We start from the raw sequence: 16,083 nt of genomic DNA, 5'->3' as shown, positions 1-16,083 counted from the left end.
TTTCCTATGGGCTTCCAGGTGAGCTGGGAGGAGTCTGATCCTGAACCTGTGGGTTTACATTGCCAGGCCAGGTAAGATGCAGGAGGGCACTGGAAGAGCCTGGGGGCTGTGGCAGGGGAGCCAGCTTTCCTCCAGGGCAGAAACCTCAGGGCTGTTTGAAGATGAAGTTTCACTCAGCTTTTCCAACTGTGGCAGCAGGCTCTGTACCTGGCTGCCTTTTCAGTGTGGTGGCCAGAGCTGTTGCATTGGTTTTGCTTTTCTTGTTGTTTCCTCTCACTGCGGGGAAAGACTTGTTTTCAAATGAGCAGGTGTATATTTTCATAAGCCCCAAGCATTCCTTTGTGGATGAAAGAGTTGTAAAACATCTGAAAGCTATTTTCTTTGACATGAGCTTCTCTATTTAAAGAATGTGGGGAATAATTTCTTGTTCAGGCTGAAGCAGATGAAATTGTTACAATGTTCTGATGTAATGGACTGTATGAAACGGATATTTGGGCCTTTCTAAATAAAATGCTTTTGGAACATGTTTGGAGCTGTGAACTGACTCAGACTGAACTATAGGCAGACAAATACACAGAAATACCTGTGAGAAAGAAAGGAGAATTTCCTACAATATACTGGCAAGTGCGTGCTAGTGTTGAGCAGAGTGTGTTTTAAGGGAGTTGGCCTTTGATTTTGGGGTGAGGAATATGTTGTTTGGTGGTGGGATGTGTGAAGTGCCATTGTGAAGTCCTCATCCCTAGAAGTGTTCAAAAAACATATGGAGATGGCACTTGAGAACAGGGTGTGGGTGCTGGTTGATCTTAAAGGTCGGACTTGATCATCCTAAAGGTCTTTTTAAACCTTAATTATTCAATGGCTGTGCAGTGCTGCTGTTAAGAACTATGTAAATCAATAATGCTGGTAAATGGTTGAACTGTTTACTGGGGGAATTGCACAGGGAAATGTTCTTAAGATTGGATTGATTGGAATCTGTGCAGGGTTTTGGTGGAGAGCACATAGCATGTGATATATTCTAGGCTGATTCAGTTTTACAGAAAAATCCTGACTGTAATTGTTGTTAAATGGTTGATCCACCAGGTGTAATGGTTGCCACGCCAGAAGTTGATACCATATTTTTGTTTTCTCCTTGCTGTTGCTCCCTGCTGCCCCTGAAGTTTTCATCCCTGAGGGGATGTTGCTGCTATGGTATGAATGTGAGAGAACTCAGGCGTTCCACGAAAAATTTGGGAAGCCTGATAGCCTTAATTAGCATAGAGACCATATGCTTCCAGTCTGGGGGTCCTGTCCAGAGAATGGGAAGTGGCTGATGTTGAGCAGAAGAGGGGATCAGTGTGAGGAGCTGCCAGGGGGGTTGGATTTCACAGTTGGTAAAGCTTGGCCCAGCCTGCTGTGTGCTGTGCACCCTCCCCTTCCCCCTGGCTGCTCAGGTGGAGCTCCAAGCCTGGAGGCTGGATCACCAGGGCTGCCACCAGCAGGGTGTGGGGACAGCCACCCACCTGTGCTTATCCACCACATAGAGGGGGCCATGTGGTACTTTTTTATCTCCTGTCTCCATGAGGCCTCCTGAGGATGTGCTCTTGTGAACCCCCAGGGTGTCACAGCTCTTTTCCCCATGGAAGGGGCATTTTACTGGTGATTTTTGTCCAAGGCATTGGTGCTTTTTTTCTGCCACGAAGCAGAGAGAGCAAAGATGTGATCAAGCAGTTCTGTGTGATGCCTTAAGTTTTAGCTTTCATATTTTTCAGATTCTGTGCTGCCTTGACGTGTAACTCTGAGCTTCATAGTGTTAGCAAGTTCTCATCACAGGGCAATTAAACAAAACAATCCTTTACCAGCTTGAGACCAAGGGCAGCCTTACAGCCTCACCAAAAAGCATAAACAATGGTGAACTAAGAAAGCAAACCAGGAGGATGGGGCTTCATAACCTGAAGCTGTCATTGACCAATTAATCCTAATACGTAAATGGACCATAACTTATAAAATTGAGAGACCCTGTGACCGGTTGTCCATTTTGTGACCATTTTGTGTAAATCTGGCTTGGCTCTTGTGCTGCCCAAGGTGGATCCATTGAGGCCTTTCAATAAATCCCTACTTTATTCTTTAACTCTGTCTGGCCTCTGTTTTAGGGCAGCCTCTCTAGGCATCGTGTGTGCTCCCCAAGGTCAAGCCGTGGATTCTGGGGTCAGGCCAAATCCCAGCTCTGTTACTTGAGAGAACAGAGGCCAGTGCAGGCCAGAAGGATGATTGCTGGGCTCATTGTGTCAAAAGAAGCATGAGCAGCAGCTCCAGGGAGTTGATTCTGTCCCTTCCAATGCAAACTACCCAGGGATTCTATTCCTTTCTCCTGGTACAGAGTATTTCCCGCAGTGCTGGTGGCCTGACCCTTGTGAGACAGTATCAAGGTCTCTCTGTGTGCTCTGTGTGCACACAGGTTTGCCCAGCTGCACTGGCTGTTATCCAGGGACAAGGAATAAATGAGTGAAATCCTCTGTGCAGGGCTGGCCCTTCAGTATTTGGAGGGAAGAGCTGCTCGAGGCCTTGCTGTGCCCCTGTTGTTCAGAATGGCGGTTGCAGAGCTTCACTGAAGGCAACTTTCCTTTTTGGAAAGAAAACTCTGTATGGAAAGCAGTTCTGGTTGTGCTTCGAAACACCAGGCTTTTGTTGTTTCACTTTGTGCCCAAATTATTTACATTTCTGCATGAATTAGGGCAGGGAAGCGGTACAGTACAGCTGTAGGTGAAGCCACCATGCAGCACCAGACATTCTTCATGCCTTGTTACTCCTTGGCATGGGAGGGGAAGCCCTGCTCAGATGTCTGAGCTTGCTGCAGCCCCAGCTGCATCGGTTCACTTCAATCCCTTACTAAAGTCAGCCAAAGGCAGGATAGCAGCAGTTAAATTTACCTTCCAAGGCAATGTGTACCAGAGCACACCTGAGCAGTCATAGCTGTGCTCTGGTGCTCATGGTCCTGGATGTGAAGCTTTGCTGTGGCAGTCCAAGGTGCAGCACTCTCACATTTTACATCTTTTCCTTTTGCAACACTGCTGAAACACAAGCTGGGATGACTAAAGAAGTAAATTAAGGTGTGTGTAACTAAGCTGGGTGATGGAGGGTTTCATCAGTGTCCTGGGAATGATGGGGGCTGCCCTAAAGGAGGTTTGTCTGAAGTGTTCAATCACTGTTGGAACAGCAAAATGTAACTTAAATTTAAGAAGGGAGCTGTGATGGTACTTCCCTCACTCAGAGATGAGGTACAGGAACAAGAGGGGTTGGCTGGGCTTCCACCAGCAGCTTCAAGTCGAGTGCAAAGTTTATCTAAATTCTTGTTTGACTCAATCCAGATGTGATGATACAGTCTTAAGTATGGCACAGATCCCTCCTGTGCAAGCTGGGAGCTGCAGGGCTGCATTTCTTTCTGTGAAGACTCAGCACTTTTTTTCTTTGTTTATTCATGTTTTATCAGGGGCACTGATTTCGTTTAATCATGGACTGATTGGGGTAGAAAGAGACATTAAAGATCTCATTGCAGCTTTTGCCATGGCAAGGACCAGGTTGCTCAGAGCCCCATCTAGCCTGGAAGATGTGATCCTGGAGGTCTGAAGGGTTGTAGATTCTTCTTGGAGCACAGCTGGCTGTTTAAATCGTGGTTTGGTTGCCTGCAAGCGCTGATGTGAGGAAGACAAGAAGTGGTGCTGCACCTGCTGGTGTGTAGTGCAGAATCCTGGGTGCTCCGTGGGAGGCCAGGTGGTTGCAGCATCAATAACCTGTCCTTGGTTTGTATCTACACCATTTCAGCTGGGAATTAGGTTCCAAGACAGCATTCCTTAGAATCCTCTCGAGAGGAGGCACAATGTCAAGCCAACCAACAAAACCCCACCACAAACCAACTCTCTTCAGCTCATGTGTGTTGGACATTTGGGTGTCCTGGAGGAGAGCCCTGCACTGCTCAGGAGTTTGCCTGGCTGAGAGCTCTGCTGCTTTGTGTGTGTGTGTGAGGGGATGAATTGGCAGAGACAATAAAATGAACTCTGCCAGGCTGGCAGGTCTGGGAACATCCCATTCCATAATGCTGTCCAGCAGTTTGATTGTTCTTCCCCCTACCTGCTTTCCTCCAAGGACAAGCATCTCTTCTCTTCTTGCTTGGTTTTATTCCCCTTTTCTCAAGTTTTATTCATCAGAAAGCTCTTTTCAAAGGCTGCTCTCACCCCTGCAACGATTATGTAAATATCTGTATTTTAGATAGATGCACTGTTATGCTGCATTTGGATGACACATGACCTTGCAATTTCATTTGGATGATTCATGACCTTGCAACTTGAAAACTTGTTCACTTTCTTGTGATGATTATTTCAATTATGCACTAATCTTAATTGTCTTGATTTGAAAGGAGATTTTTCTCCATCAGCATAATATTTCACATACATGTTAATGTTCATGAGGCAAATGTTTCTTACATTTGTGCAGATAATTTTTCTTTCTGTCTACAAATAATAGTGAGAACTACACTTTAAACCCTATTTTCTTTGTGTTTCTGATTGTTCTTGCAACTGCTTCTTTGCTTCAGTGTCTTTATGAATAAAGGCATCATTAATGTCAAAGTATTGTTGGGAAAACTGTCTGTTGTACCTTCTGTGATTCAAGATTTGTTTTGTGCTAAAAGACAATCCCTTCTTTGCTATGGGGAACAGTTTTATAAGATTATGCAGTGTGGGGAATTTGATTTATCTGCTTTAGAATGTGCAGATAGAAGTAAAACCTGGGCCTAGAGCTCTTAGGAGTAAGAAAACAGAGATGTGTGTGCTGAGCTCAGCTCATGGTTTGCTGGTTTGAGCATCTTGGGGGGTGATCCCTCTCTCCATCTCTGTTCTCTCCTTGATAAATGATGGCTGTAGCAGTATTTTTGTGACACAGCTGCAAGTTTTAAATTATGGTTTGATAGACATAGAAATTAACAGCATAAAGGTCTTAAGTCTGTTCTCTTTATATCTTTCTGGTGTGGATTTGGTAATTGCAAACTGCAGTTAAAACAGATGACCAACTTGACATGGAGGAAATCGATTCAGAACTTCAATCTTGTGCCTCCATGCACTGTTAACTTTGCTCTGCAGCTCCTGAGCGAGACAATCTCATCTCCAGGCTCCCAGCCAGACCTGCCCAGGAGGGGAAAAGCACTGCACAGGGGATCCTCAGTGCAGCCAGAGCAGGAAGGGTCCTGCCAAAAGGCCACACTGCAGGTGTGCATTGGCATCCAAATTGCTCCTTCAGTCACAGGCATCTGGGTCCCTTCCCAAGAGAATTCTCATCTGTGTGACTACTTGCATTTTTGGGAATCGCAGCATGACTGCCAAGTGGCAAGAATTATAGACCTCATGGGCTTTCTGGGGCTGGGGATGAACCAGTGGTTGTGGTTCATATTTGTGTTTAGGGCCTGGGCTCTGGAGGAGGGGTCTCAACAGAGTGGGACTGGGGCCTCAGCAGTGGAGCCCACTGAAACACTCCCTGTGCTGTGCACAAGACCAGAAAAGAGAAGAGCAGTGGCTGAAAAATGATATAAGGTGATGAGAAATGGAAAAAATTTCTGAAAGAAAGAGCATCTGCACAGAAAGTTTAGATGATTTTGTCAAAAGAGCAGAGGAACTGTTGCTGCCTTAGAAGAGATGAGAGTGAAGGGCAATTTAAAAGGAGAAATGGTGAAAAGTGTCTGAAACTGTGTAATCCAAAGCCACAGAATCAGCAGGTTCAGAAAAACCCCTCAAGATTATCACCCCAGTACCACCAGCATCACCCCTAAACCCCATTCTCAAAATCCACATCCAGACACCTCTCACACACTCCCAGACATGGTGATGAGAATGAGGTGGTTTAGAACTTCATTCAGCAGCAGAAAATCTGGCAGATGTTGTGAAACTCCGAGGAAACACTGAGATTTGAACAGATCTTTGTTTGGTTGAAGAGGGTGTGATGGAATGTGCACAGGGGCAGGTGAGACTTTGGTCTAAGAAATGAGTGAGGAGCTTTAAATTCTCCAGCTGCTACCAGGAGTAGCTCCCAGGGGAGCCCTCCAGCAGACACAGCTCTGAGAAGGGCAGGGATGTGATTCCTGCAGTTGTTGCCAGAGCCCTGCTTGCATTGACCATCCTACACTTGTTTGTAAGAGTTAGAGCCAAAATTCCATGGCAGCTGGGCTTGGCATCCAAAAGGGCAGCAGGAACATAAGGAAGAGACAATTGAGGAATGAAAAATGGCTCTTGGAGTAGTTGAGGGCTGTGGGATGAAAGCACAGAGCCAAGGGCCTCGTGTCAATAGTAGGCCAGCTGGGTAAAGCTAATAAGGCCTAGAGGTAGCTGATTGCATGGAAAAAGCAAAATAGGGAAGAATCAATGTGACTTTTGCAGTGGGAAGCTGATGCTAATGCAATTATTGGAGCCTTTGAAAGGATCAGCTTAGAGGGTATTAAGGAACGCGGGGGAATAGGAACAAAGGTGGTTGCAGTGACAAAAGGTGACTATGAAAAGTAGGAAATGAGAGTCATCTCTCACAGTGCAGGGAAGCTGGGAGCAGACCTGTGTTGTTCTGCTACTCCTTGTGCATTGGAAAAAAGGAGTATTGGTATGTTGATGATCACCAGTCAAGAAAGAGAGATGAGAGGAGCTGCAAAAGGGCCTTGGAGTATTGAGTGGTTGGATAATAAAAAGGCAGATGAGATTCACTCCAGATAAATGTGGAGTAATGTACATAGGGATCCTAATTTTCATACGAAGCCTGAGCTCTGACTGACTGTTATGAATCAGGAGTGAGATCTTTGTGTTAACATTTTAGGGAGTTCTATGAAATGTCAGCTGGGTGCTTGGCAGCTGCCAAAAAGCTGGCTGAAGGGGTAGGAATTATTAGAAAAGGAATAGAAAACAGAAGGGAGCATTCTATGACCACATAAATCCATGTGTTGCCTGGATCTTTGCACAGCCATCATCCTACCAGCCTGGAAAGCAGCAATGGAAGCAGTTCAGGGGCTGCTGAAAGGCAGCATCTGGACACAGAATGGAGTCAGTGCAGCACAGCTCAGTGGGAATAGGTACTTGTCAATCTGGAAGGGAGCAGGGGGAGAGGAGGGGAAGAGCTCTGTGCTGGTTTGAGTGCTGTGGACAAGGGGAGGAGAGAATTGGGTTCTTTTCAGTGAGTGCCTGGGGGAGTGCAGAGGTTCCCAGGAGCAGCTCTTGGTTGTGCACACCCCTTGCGTGCTAGGAGAGAACAAGGGAGTGGAAACTTGTCCTGTGCATGTGGAAAGTGGTCAAGTGCAGCCATTCCCTGTGGCCAAAGCACTTAAGATGCTGGGTTTGAAGCCTCAGGAGCCCTGGGAAATGAGAAACACGGGCTTAGGCTGATCGAGGGATTTGTCCATCTGTTCTTGGACGCTGCTGCAGGCTGGAAAAAAAGGCTGCAGAGATCTCTGGTGTGACCTGATTTCATTGCAAATATCCAGATTTGAATCAGTTTTAGTCAAGTGTTCAACCCAACGGAGTACCTGGGGTTTAGTGTTAGACATAACTTCTGAAAGCAAGGTGAGTTATTTACCTCCAGCTCTTAACTCTGGTGCAACTGTGTCCAACCTGGCTTACTTTTAGGCTGGAGCTTAAATCACCTAGAAATAATGGCAAAGGCCATCTGTTCTTGCTAAGAACAAGGAATTCTGGACTGCAAGTTATTTGGAATCTTCAAAAGAAGAAAATACATTTCAAAACACTGCAATCCCCAGCCTCCCCTTCTCCCTGCTGCACAGCAGTTTCTTTTTGAAACAAAGAAAGGAAAAATAATGGTAAAAACTTGCTCTACTTTGCCCACTTGCTTTTCACAGCTTTCCTGACTTGTTTTTTCCTCCTGACAATTGCTCTTAGACCTAGTCCTTGTCTTACTTTAAGATTTATCTATTGACAAGAAGAACCTACAGCAGAAGGGAAGGACCCAACCCGTGAGTCCTTGCTCTGGCATTGTGCTGGAGACAAAGAATGCTTGATGTCTGTACAGAAAAGAAATTTATTCATGATTTGTGCAGAATAAAAAGAAAAAAAAAATACTCTTTGGGCATGGGAGAACATTGTGCTGAAGATATGTAAGTTAATAAAATAGTCATGGTGATGAATTATGCATTTCCACTTGGAAGATGTCTTACAGGTTTTTAGCAAGACAGGACACAGCAGAGGTGAATGAGAACCTCTCCTGGGGAGTGGGAAGTTGTTCATATTGCTTCAGGCCAGTCAGGAGGAGATGACTTTTCACTGCAATGTGCCCCAGCACTAAAAGCAGGGAGCTTCCACTGTGAGTCTGCCGTGATGGGTCTCAGCAGGACACTGCAGGGAGCCTCATTCTGCACTCAATTTATAGAATGACCCCCCTTGATTAGCGAAACAAAACCAAAAAACACCACCCAAAGACACAAAAAGATGGAAATGTGTATTAATCATGAGAAGGATTAACCATCAAGCACCATCTCCTAAATTTTTCTGTATGCTGCAGCTGTTATGTGGCGACAGTAGAATTGTGTTGAGTTTCTCAGCTTGGTTGCAGGTTAAGAGTGGCTTTCCATTGATGGAAATAAAAGATTGGCAACACCTAAGATTTCTACTGGAGATTCTGGCTTTAGATTCTAGTGTTGTTTAAGGATTTTTATGGGTTTAACTATTTTAAAATATATTTCATATTTTATATTTATATTATTTGATGGGTTTCATTTTTATGGGTCACATTAACCACAGCTTTTGTTTGACTCAGAAGTGCCCTGGTATGGAAATGTGACTTGGCAGGTCTAAAATGTCAGAGATTTATTAAAAATAAGTTTTGCCTGGTTAGTTGTTAAATACACACTGCTTGAGTGCAAATGACAATAAGGTCTGAAAACCTGAGAAGAATTGAGAATGTAACTCAAATAATTAGCAGTAATATTTAAAATATCCTCCTAAGGAAAGCCTTCCCTTTGGGGAGTTTTCCTGGGATTCCTGTTTGGCATAGTTAATCTCCATGAACTGAAGCAAGGGAAGATGGCTGGAACAGGCAGCAAACAGGGGTTTTGCTTCCCAAAATCCCTTGGAATGTTGTGGTACTGCTGGCTTGGCTAATTAATGAACTGTTCGTGGGATGTCCTCCAGGGATCCTTCACTCCACAGTAACAGAATTAAGTTTGGTAGTTTCTTGTTTCAGACTCTCCTAATAAAAACATCAGGGATCTCATGAAAAACTCCTTTAAAATTTGTTCTTGTACATAACCTTCTATATTTGGAATACCGTAAAAAAAAAAAAAAAAAAAAAAAAAAAAAAAGAGGGCAAGATGCTTAAATGAATATTTTATTTCTGTTGGAAAGGAAGAACACAGTTCTGCCATGGTTTCTGTGCCCAAATCATCATCAGCTCTGCAGTGCTGCTCCCTTCCTCTGCAGCAAGACATGTTGCTGGGGGATTAAAAAATTTAATGTAAAACTCCCAGTGTGCTGCTGGTGGAACATCACCTGCATGATAGCATCTGGCATCAGAGGGGAGCAAAGGCCATCTCCAGCCTTTTTTCTTGCAGCCAAATCAGGGCTGGGCTGCCCAGCTGTGTGGGAAGAGCTCTGATGCCCTAAGTAAAGTGAAGATTCTGCTATGAATCTTTTACTGATAAAGAACATGAGGAAAATAAAAACTTGGTTATGGCCACAAGGGTCAAGAAGTGGCCAGGAATCACAGAGGGTTCTTCCAGAAAAAGGTGGAGCAGTTCAGAAGGGGCTTTGTACCAGTGCACTCACCTGGGCAAAGGAGCTTCAAAGGGTTTGCAAATAAAAGATGAGGTGGGAGCCAGGGCAGATTACTGAATAAGATTCTCCACTCTCTTTACTGCTGACAGTGAAATCCCAGTATGAGCTTCAGAATAGGAGGAAATTATTTTCTAAAATTTTTTCCTGCCCTTGTTCATTTTACTTTGCCCATCCTGGAACATGAAAGGGAAAGGTGGACTGCAAGCTGCTGAGTGGCGTCCCTGTATAGTGGAAGGATTTAATTCTTGAGATGTCAAGTAAAATCCTCTGCATTCTTCAATTAAAACTGTTTATCACACATGACCTGGCTTTGGAGAAGAGTTTCAGCTGGCTACAGCCTGGGTGAATGAAATAAACAAACTCTTAAAAACAAACAAATAAACCCTCTCTTGTTAACAACTTTTTTATTCAGTAGTTACAGGCTGAATCAACAAGCTGTAATAAGTATCTGTAACCAATATCCCAGTGTGTGTTGGGCACAAAATATATCTTATCTTTATAGAATCATTGCACAAACGTCTCTTCTACAAGCAAGTAACAATTAACTTGTCAGGAAACAAGATAGATGAAGCTGATTAGGAAGGCTGCTTTTATTGTGACACCATATAATTATGGAGTTCCTCCAGCCCCTTCAAATTGAGATATAGATACATATGTGTGTGTTTAGAGTTAGCTTGGTCCTTAAAAATTTGAGTGGCACTGACCAAAACAGGGCTTAGGGCTCCTGTTCTCTCTGGATTCCTGATTTTTTTTTTCTGGCTGACTGGAACTTGCTCCCAGTGAGAGTATCTGCCTTTTTATTCCAAACTGGGGCACTGTCCTAAACATTTCTCTTGTGTAGAACAGTGCTTGAGCCACCAGAGAGATATTTAAGTGACATTAAGTGACAGATACCTGGAATGGGGAACTTCTGTGGGCTATAGCTGGATGGAGAACAAGCAAATCAACAGTTCATTAAAAAAAAAAAAACAAAAAACCAACCCTTCAGAATGGAACAATTGAAGGTTTTGTCCTATTTTCAGGTTGAGTTTAATTTCTTTCTTTTGTGTATGTGGAACAGAGATCAGTAAAAAAACATGTTTAGGTAGAAAGTTTAAATATTTTATAGCAACATGGTAACAATCTTGGGCTCTGGGCTGCATTTTAGCTGGGTGGATGGAAATTTAACATCAGCCTTGCAGCAGGTGTGGATGATCAGCATCAAAATCATTTTACCTGGGGTAAAGGAAGGGGAAATGACTGCTCTTGCCATAGATGCAGATTTTGGAAGACAGTCTCAACACACTGAATTTGAGTTGTCAATTTGGACTTCAGACTTTGGTTTTTACTCCTTAAACAGTAAAGGAGTAAAAGGTGGGTTTGGATAGTCAAAGCAAAACCATTTTTTTTGCCCTTGACAAAATGTTTTGGCTTTTTTTTGTTTGTTTGTTTGTTTTATTTTGTTTTTCCTTCAGGCATTAATACCTCCTCACTCAAGGTAGCAGTGCTCCTGCAGTCCAGTTCCTTTCTATTTTAGACAGGAACTGCTGCTCATTACACTTTTGGTGGGAATGCAGTTTTGGCTCTGCAGTCCTGTGATATATGTTAATAAAAAATCCATATCATTTTATAAATGTATGTATGGAGTGAAAACTTTATTTTAGTCCCTCCCTCAGCTGCTTTGCAGGTCTTGGCAGAGCAGCACTTGCATATATTTAAGTTCCTTCAGGCTCAGTGGAAATGAATTTCTTCTCAAGTCCATTCTCCAGAAAATGCTTGCCTTCACCAAACTCTTGTGAAACTATTTAATTTTCTGAAAAAGAAACTAAATATACTGTTTGCAGGAGTTAACTCAGATACTCATGAAGATCTTCCATTCATACTCACTGTCTATAGGTGAAAGCAAAGGCCAGTGATCAGGGATCCTGTGACAACAGAGGTAATTCTTAAAATAAATTATTTTTCATTTAACTCGCATGTATGTTGAAGAAACCCAAATCAGTTTCCATAGATTTAAAAACTAGTATTTTCTATCACCTCTCTGTTCAGTTGGAAAACTGCTGTGCATGGGAAGCAATTGGATAAGGCAGGTAAAATACTGCAGGACAGGACAGATAAGGGGCCTTGAGCTTTGCCTCTTGCCAGCTGTGAAGAGACAGAATGAATTAACCTTCCTCCTTTGTGCACTTTTGGGGTGCTTTGGGGAGGGTTGCTCAGGCTGGTTTTCCCCTGTTTCTGTACAACCCTTTATTTCTTTAAGAGGAGATTTCTGGAGGCTCCTTGCTCAGGCAGTGCCTATGTTCTGCCCTGCTGCTGTTGCTGTAGTGCTGGAGGCATCATGGCCCTGGAGAATCTGAACACCCTAAAATCGCACAATTGCATTTTCTTGAGGTGCTCCCTCTTCTAAAAAATGATTGCTGAGGTTTGATGGGATGAAGTTGCCCCAAATCAGTGAGATCTGTTGGGAAATTGCTCTCGTGGTGTTTATAGCTCAGTATTGTCCCCTTCCTGGTAAAGTCACATTCTGCTGAGGTGAGGAAGGAGATTAGACATTTGCTGGCTCAATATAATGAATTTTTTAATGCTCTTTGCATGGAGGAAAGGTACAATGTCACATTTCTTTTTTCTCGTTTGGAGATAAAATTCTAGTTTGCATTTAAGTAGTCTGCTGTGTCCAACATGTCTGTTGGACTAATCTGGATTAAAGCAGCTAGCAATTCTCCTACAGGGACCTATAAAGAGCTGAGAGTTTGTAGAGGAAGGCATTTGCTAACTCCCCTGAGATGCTTTCACTGGGACTGGATATTGTGTGCCTTGTGCAGAAGGGAGCACTCAGGAGAGATTGGTGTGGGGAGGGCAGGCTCTCAGAGAACAAATCCATGTGGTCCTTTTTGGTTTGATTTTGGGTCTGCCTGAGCAGCTTGGGGTGGTGGTTTGGGCACAGAAAACTTCTGCTGTGATCCAAAGCTTTCTGAAGTCATCATATACCAGCTGGTAGGACCTGTTTTCCCTGTGGTGCCTCCACAAAACTATATGAAGACTTAAAAACATCAACCCAGAATTAAAAATTAATCTGTTGGAGTGATGGAAACCAGTAACTGGGTACTACAGGACCCATTTCTGTGGTGTCAGTTCTTCTCATTGATCTCATTTCTTCTGTAAATGGATTTCAAGCCATGAGTTTATTTATTTTATTCTCTCTTGAGCAGAATTTAAAAAGCTGAGTGGGTGTATGTTTCTGTATCCCCATCCTACTGCATCCCAGGATGCCTGGACAGGGCAGCTTTGCAGGGAGGTTTGGTGTGACACTCAGACAAGAGCAGGCATTCCAAAGGACACCAGATGGAGCAGAACCATGGGGGCAGTGATGGTGTTTGAACAACTTCACTCAAAGTGCTGCAGCATTGCTACACTTTTATAAAACCATACTAGAAATCTAGAGAATATTTGGCTTTGGTACCTGTACTAACTAGAAAAATATTGGCTTGGATACCTGTCTTGTTGATTCTTTTCTAAATGCCTGTGTGGAAATTTTAATTCCATAAAGTGCCAATGTTCCCTTCTTGCCTTCAGGGACATATCTGGATTATATTGATGGTGGATAAATATACATATATTTTTTATGCCTGCTCTAAGGGCTTCAGTTGTGAAAACTTCAGTTCTCCCTGTGGTGGTTTGATACCTGCTGAAGAATCTGGTTGAAGTCACTGATTTGAATGTTGCTTTTGCTGCAAGAATATCTTAGAAGAAATATATGAGTGAAATGGCACACATTGCCTCTATAATGTGATTAATATAAAATGAACCAGAAACTGAATAAAACTCCACTGTTTGGAGTGACTGGGACCATGTTATAATCAAACACTGAAAGAACTCAAAACAGGATAATGAAGTATTGCTATTCTTCATCTATCTGTGCAGAAAAGATTTACTTTCTGGTGTTAATCTTCCTTAGACTTTGGAGCTACAGTTCACACATACAATAGAAATAGAGATTGGAACATTATATGATTAGTTAGGATGAAAAGTGGTAGAAATTGAGGATTAATGTTTTTTTAAATGACTATAAAAATACTTGTGTTACTATTTGGGGTGTATTTGTCAGCACTGAAGGGCTTAGATTTCAAATGCTGAAATTACTTGGAAAAGAATTAAAATCTCCCATGGAAATAAATGTAAGTACTTCCAGTTTGAAGTCCAAGCAAATCTGCAATTTTCACAGCCAAGATCCAGACCAAAGCTGTGTATATGAAAAGAGAAACATAATTAAGAGATGTAAGCTCAATAGTAATCTTCTTGTCCAAAATGCATTTATAATCACACTGTAGTTGGAATAAGGATGAAGTTATGGAAAAGTTAAGCAATGAAACCAGAATCATTCACTTGTCCTCAGATCAGAATTGTCTGCCTTAGCAGACAGAATCATGCTCGGGGTTTTTTAATGCACATTAAAAAAAAACAAAACAACTCAACCTGATCAGCATTTGTGAAAGAGGATCTGTGCTTGAGAAGCAGCTCCTTGAAAGCTGGTGAGTTGAAGCCTGACAGTGCCAGGGCTGTGGCACAGACATGAAATGATGCCCAGAGGAAGATGTGATGCAGTGATCAGAACACTGCTCAGAGGATGCAGGAGTGATCAGCTTTTCCTTGCTTTGATGAGGCTCTGAAAGGAAAATCCTTGTGTGAGAAGTGAACAGGGCTGGTAAAACAGATTGGTTAAAGATTTCCTTTGAGCCCAAATGCAAACGAATAAGAGCAACACTGGAAACAGAAAGGAATAAGGGACTTGCTGAAAAAACAGCCTTGGTGTGTGTGGATTATGCTGGAATCAGTGCAGGCTGCATCCTGGAATCAGGTGAAACTTGAGCTGTCTGTGCATCACCTGTCCCAAGGTGACTGTTTTGATGTGTGACCTGGCTCCAGGGCATCCGGCAGTGAGAGTGACTTAACTTTGCTTCTCAAGCTTTAGAAAAGGAGGTGTGGGAATGACAAAATCCCAGGGTGGGTGAGGCTGGAGGAGCGGAGTGGGCAGCTGGTGGCACCTCCCTGCTCCAGCAGGGCCATCCCAGAGCCCAGGGCACAGCATGGTGTGCACACAGCTCTGCCCCAGCCCCAGGGAGGAGAGCCCCCAGGCTCTGTGCACAATGTGCTCAGGGCTGGCACTGCCCAGGGAAGAAGCTGTGCCTCCTGTGCAGGAGGAATTGCTGGGGCTCCTCTCCAGCCTGAGCAGCCCCAGCTCCCTCAGCCTGTCCTGGGCACCCCGATGCTCCAGGCCCTTGCTCAGCTCCAGCAGCTCCTGGCCCTGCTGTGCTGAGGCTCCAGAGCTGGACACAGCACCCAGAGGTGCCTCCAGGGCTGCCCCCGGGCCAGGATCCCTCCCTCATACAGACATTGAGGAGCTGCTGTGGGTGCCCCTCAGAGCTCCACCACCACGTCCAGGCTTTGTTGTCACAGAATCCTTCAGGTTGGAAAAGACCTCCAAGACCACCAAACCCAACCTGTCACCAAATACCTCCCTGTCTACTTCACCATTTCAAAATGCCTTAGGCAGTCTAAATAAAATTAATAATGCGTGAACTCTCCTTCCTTATTCCTTTCATTCCTCAGAGATCAGTAGGGCTGGGAGTGGCTGAATTTCGGATGGAAGCTAATTCAGCACCAGAATTCTGGTGGAGTGCAGAAGATGTTGCTCAAGCACAGATGTGCAAATTGTGCAGGTACCAATGCACTCCTCTAGGTCTGCTGCTATTCCATGAGGGCTTTGCATGACCCAGATCCAGGTTCATTGGAGCTCCAGGAAAGCAAGTTTGGGATTGAACTAACCTGCCTACAGAACGTGTAGCAAGAGAGAGCTAAGAGCACTGCCTTTCTAAATGGATATTCCTGGTGTGCTCCAGGTGCAAAGCTCACCTGGAGGTGTCCCTTCAGGAGAGGACCAAAGGCACAATCCATTGACCAGTGCTAAGCAGGCAGAGATGTTTTCTTCCTCCAGAGGCATTTTCTTCCTCCATCCCTTCCTGCCCTTATGCCTTTTCATGTTATAAATTTGGAGCAGAACAACCACAGAGTTTATAGCACTAAACAGAGGAGCTATAATAAAGTATTTCTTTTGTCTCCTCTAAGAAAATGTAATAGTGAATTGCATTTTGGCCTTTTCTTTGAGCACATAAGCTTGATTTAATTTGGCAACATGGCCATAACTGTGTTACCCTAATAGGCCAGTGTCTCTGTCTCAGTTCTGTACTTTCATTTTTAATTTTTTGACCCCTTTGTTGCTATTGTGAAGGCTTTAAAGCTGGTTTGGGCTGTTCCTTTGCCA

At 43.8% G+C, this 16,083-nt stretch overlaps 1 protein-coding gene across 14 annotated transcripts in view; it reads left to right on the top strand.

Moving 5' to 3' along the window:
- The window catches only part of LOC110473259 (protocadherin-15), a 632,634-nt gene that overhangs the window by 20,583 nt on the left and 595,968 nt on the right, over positions 1–16,083 (top strand). The gene's annotated exons all lie outside the window — the stretch shown is intronic.

The sequence above is a fragment of the Lonchura striata genome, chromosome 6 (assembly GCF_050655825.1).
Source record: "Lonchura striata isolate lonStrDom1 chromosome 6, ASM5065582v1, whole genome shotgun sequence".
NCBI classification, from domain to species: domain Eukaryota; kingdom Metazoa; phylum Chordata; class Aves; order Passeriformes; family Estrildidae; genus Lonchura; species Lonchura striata.
This window is presented reverse-complemented; position numbering and strand designations above follow the sequence as displayed.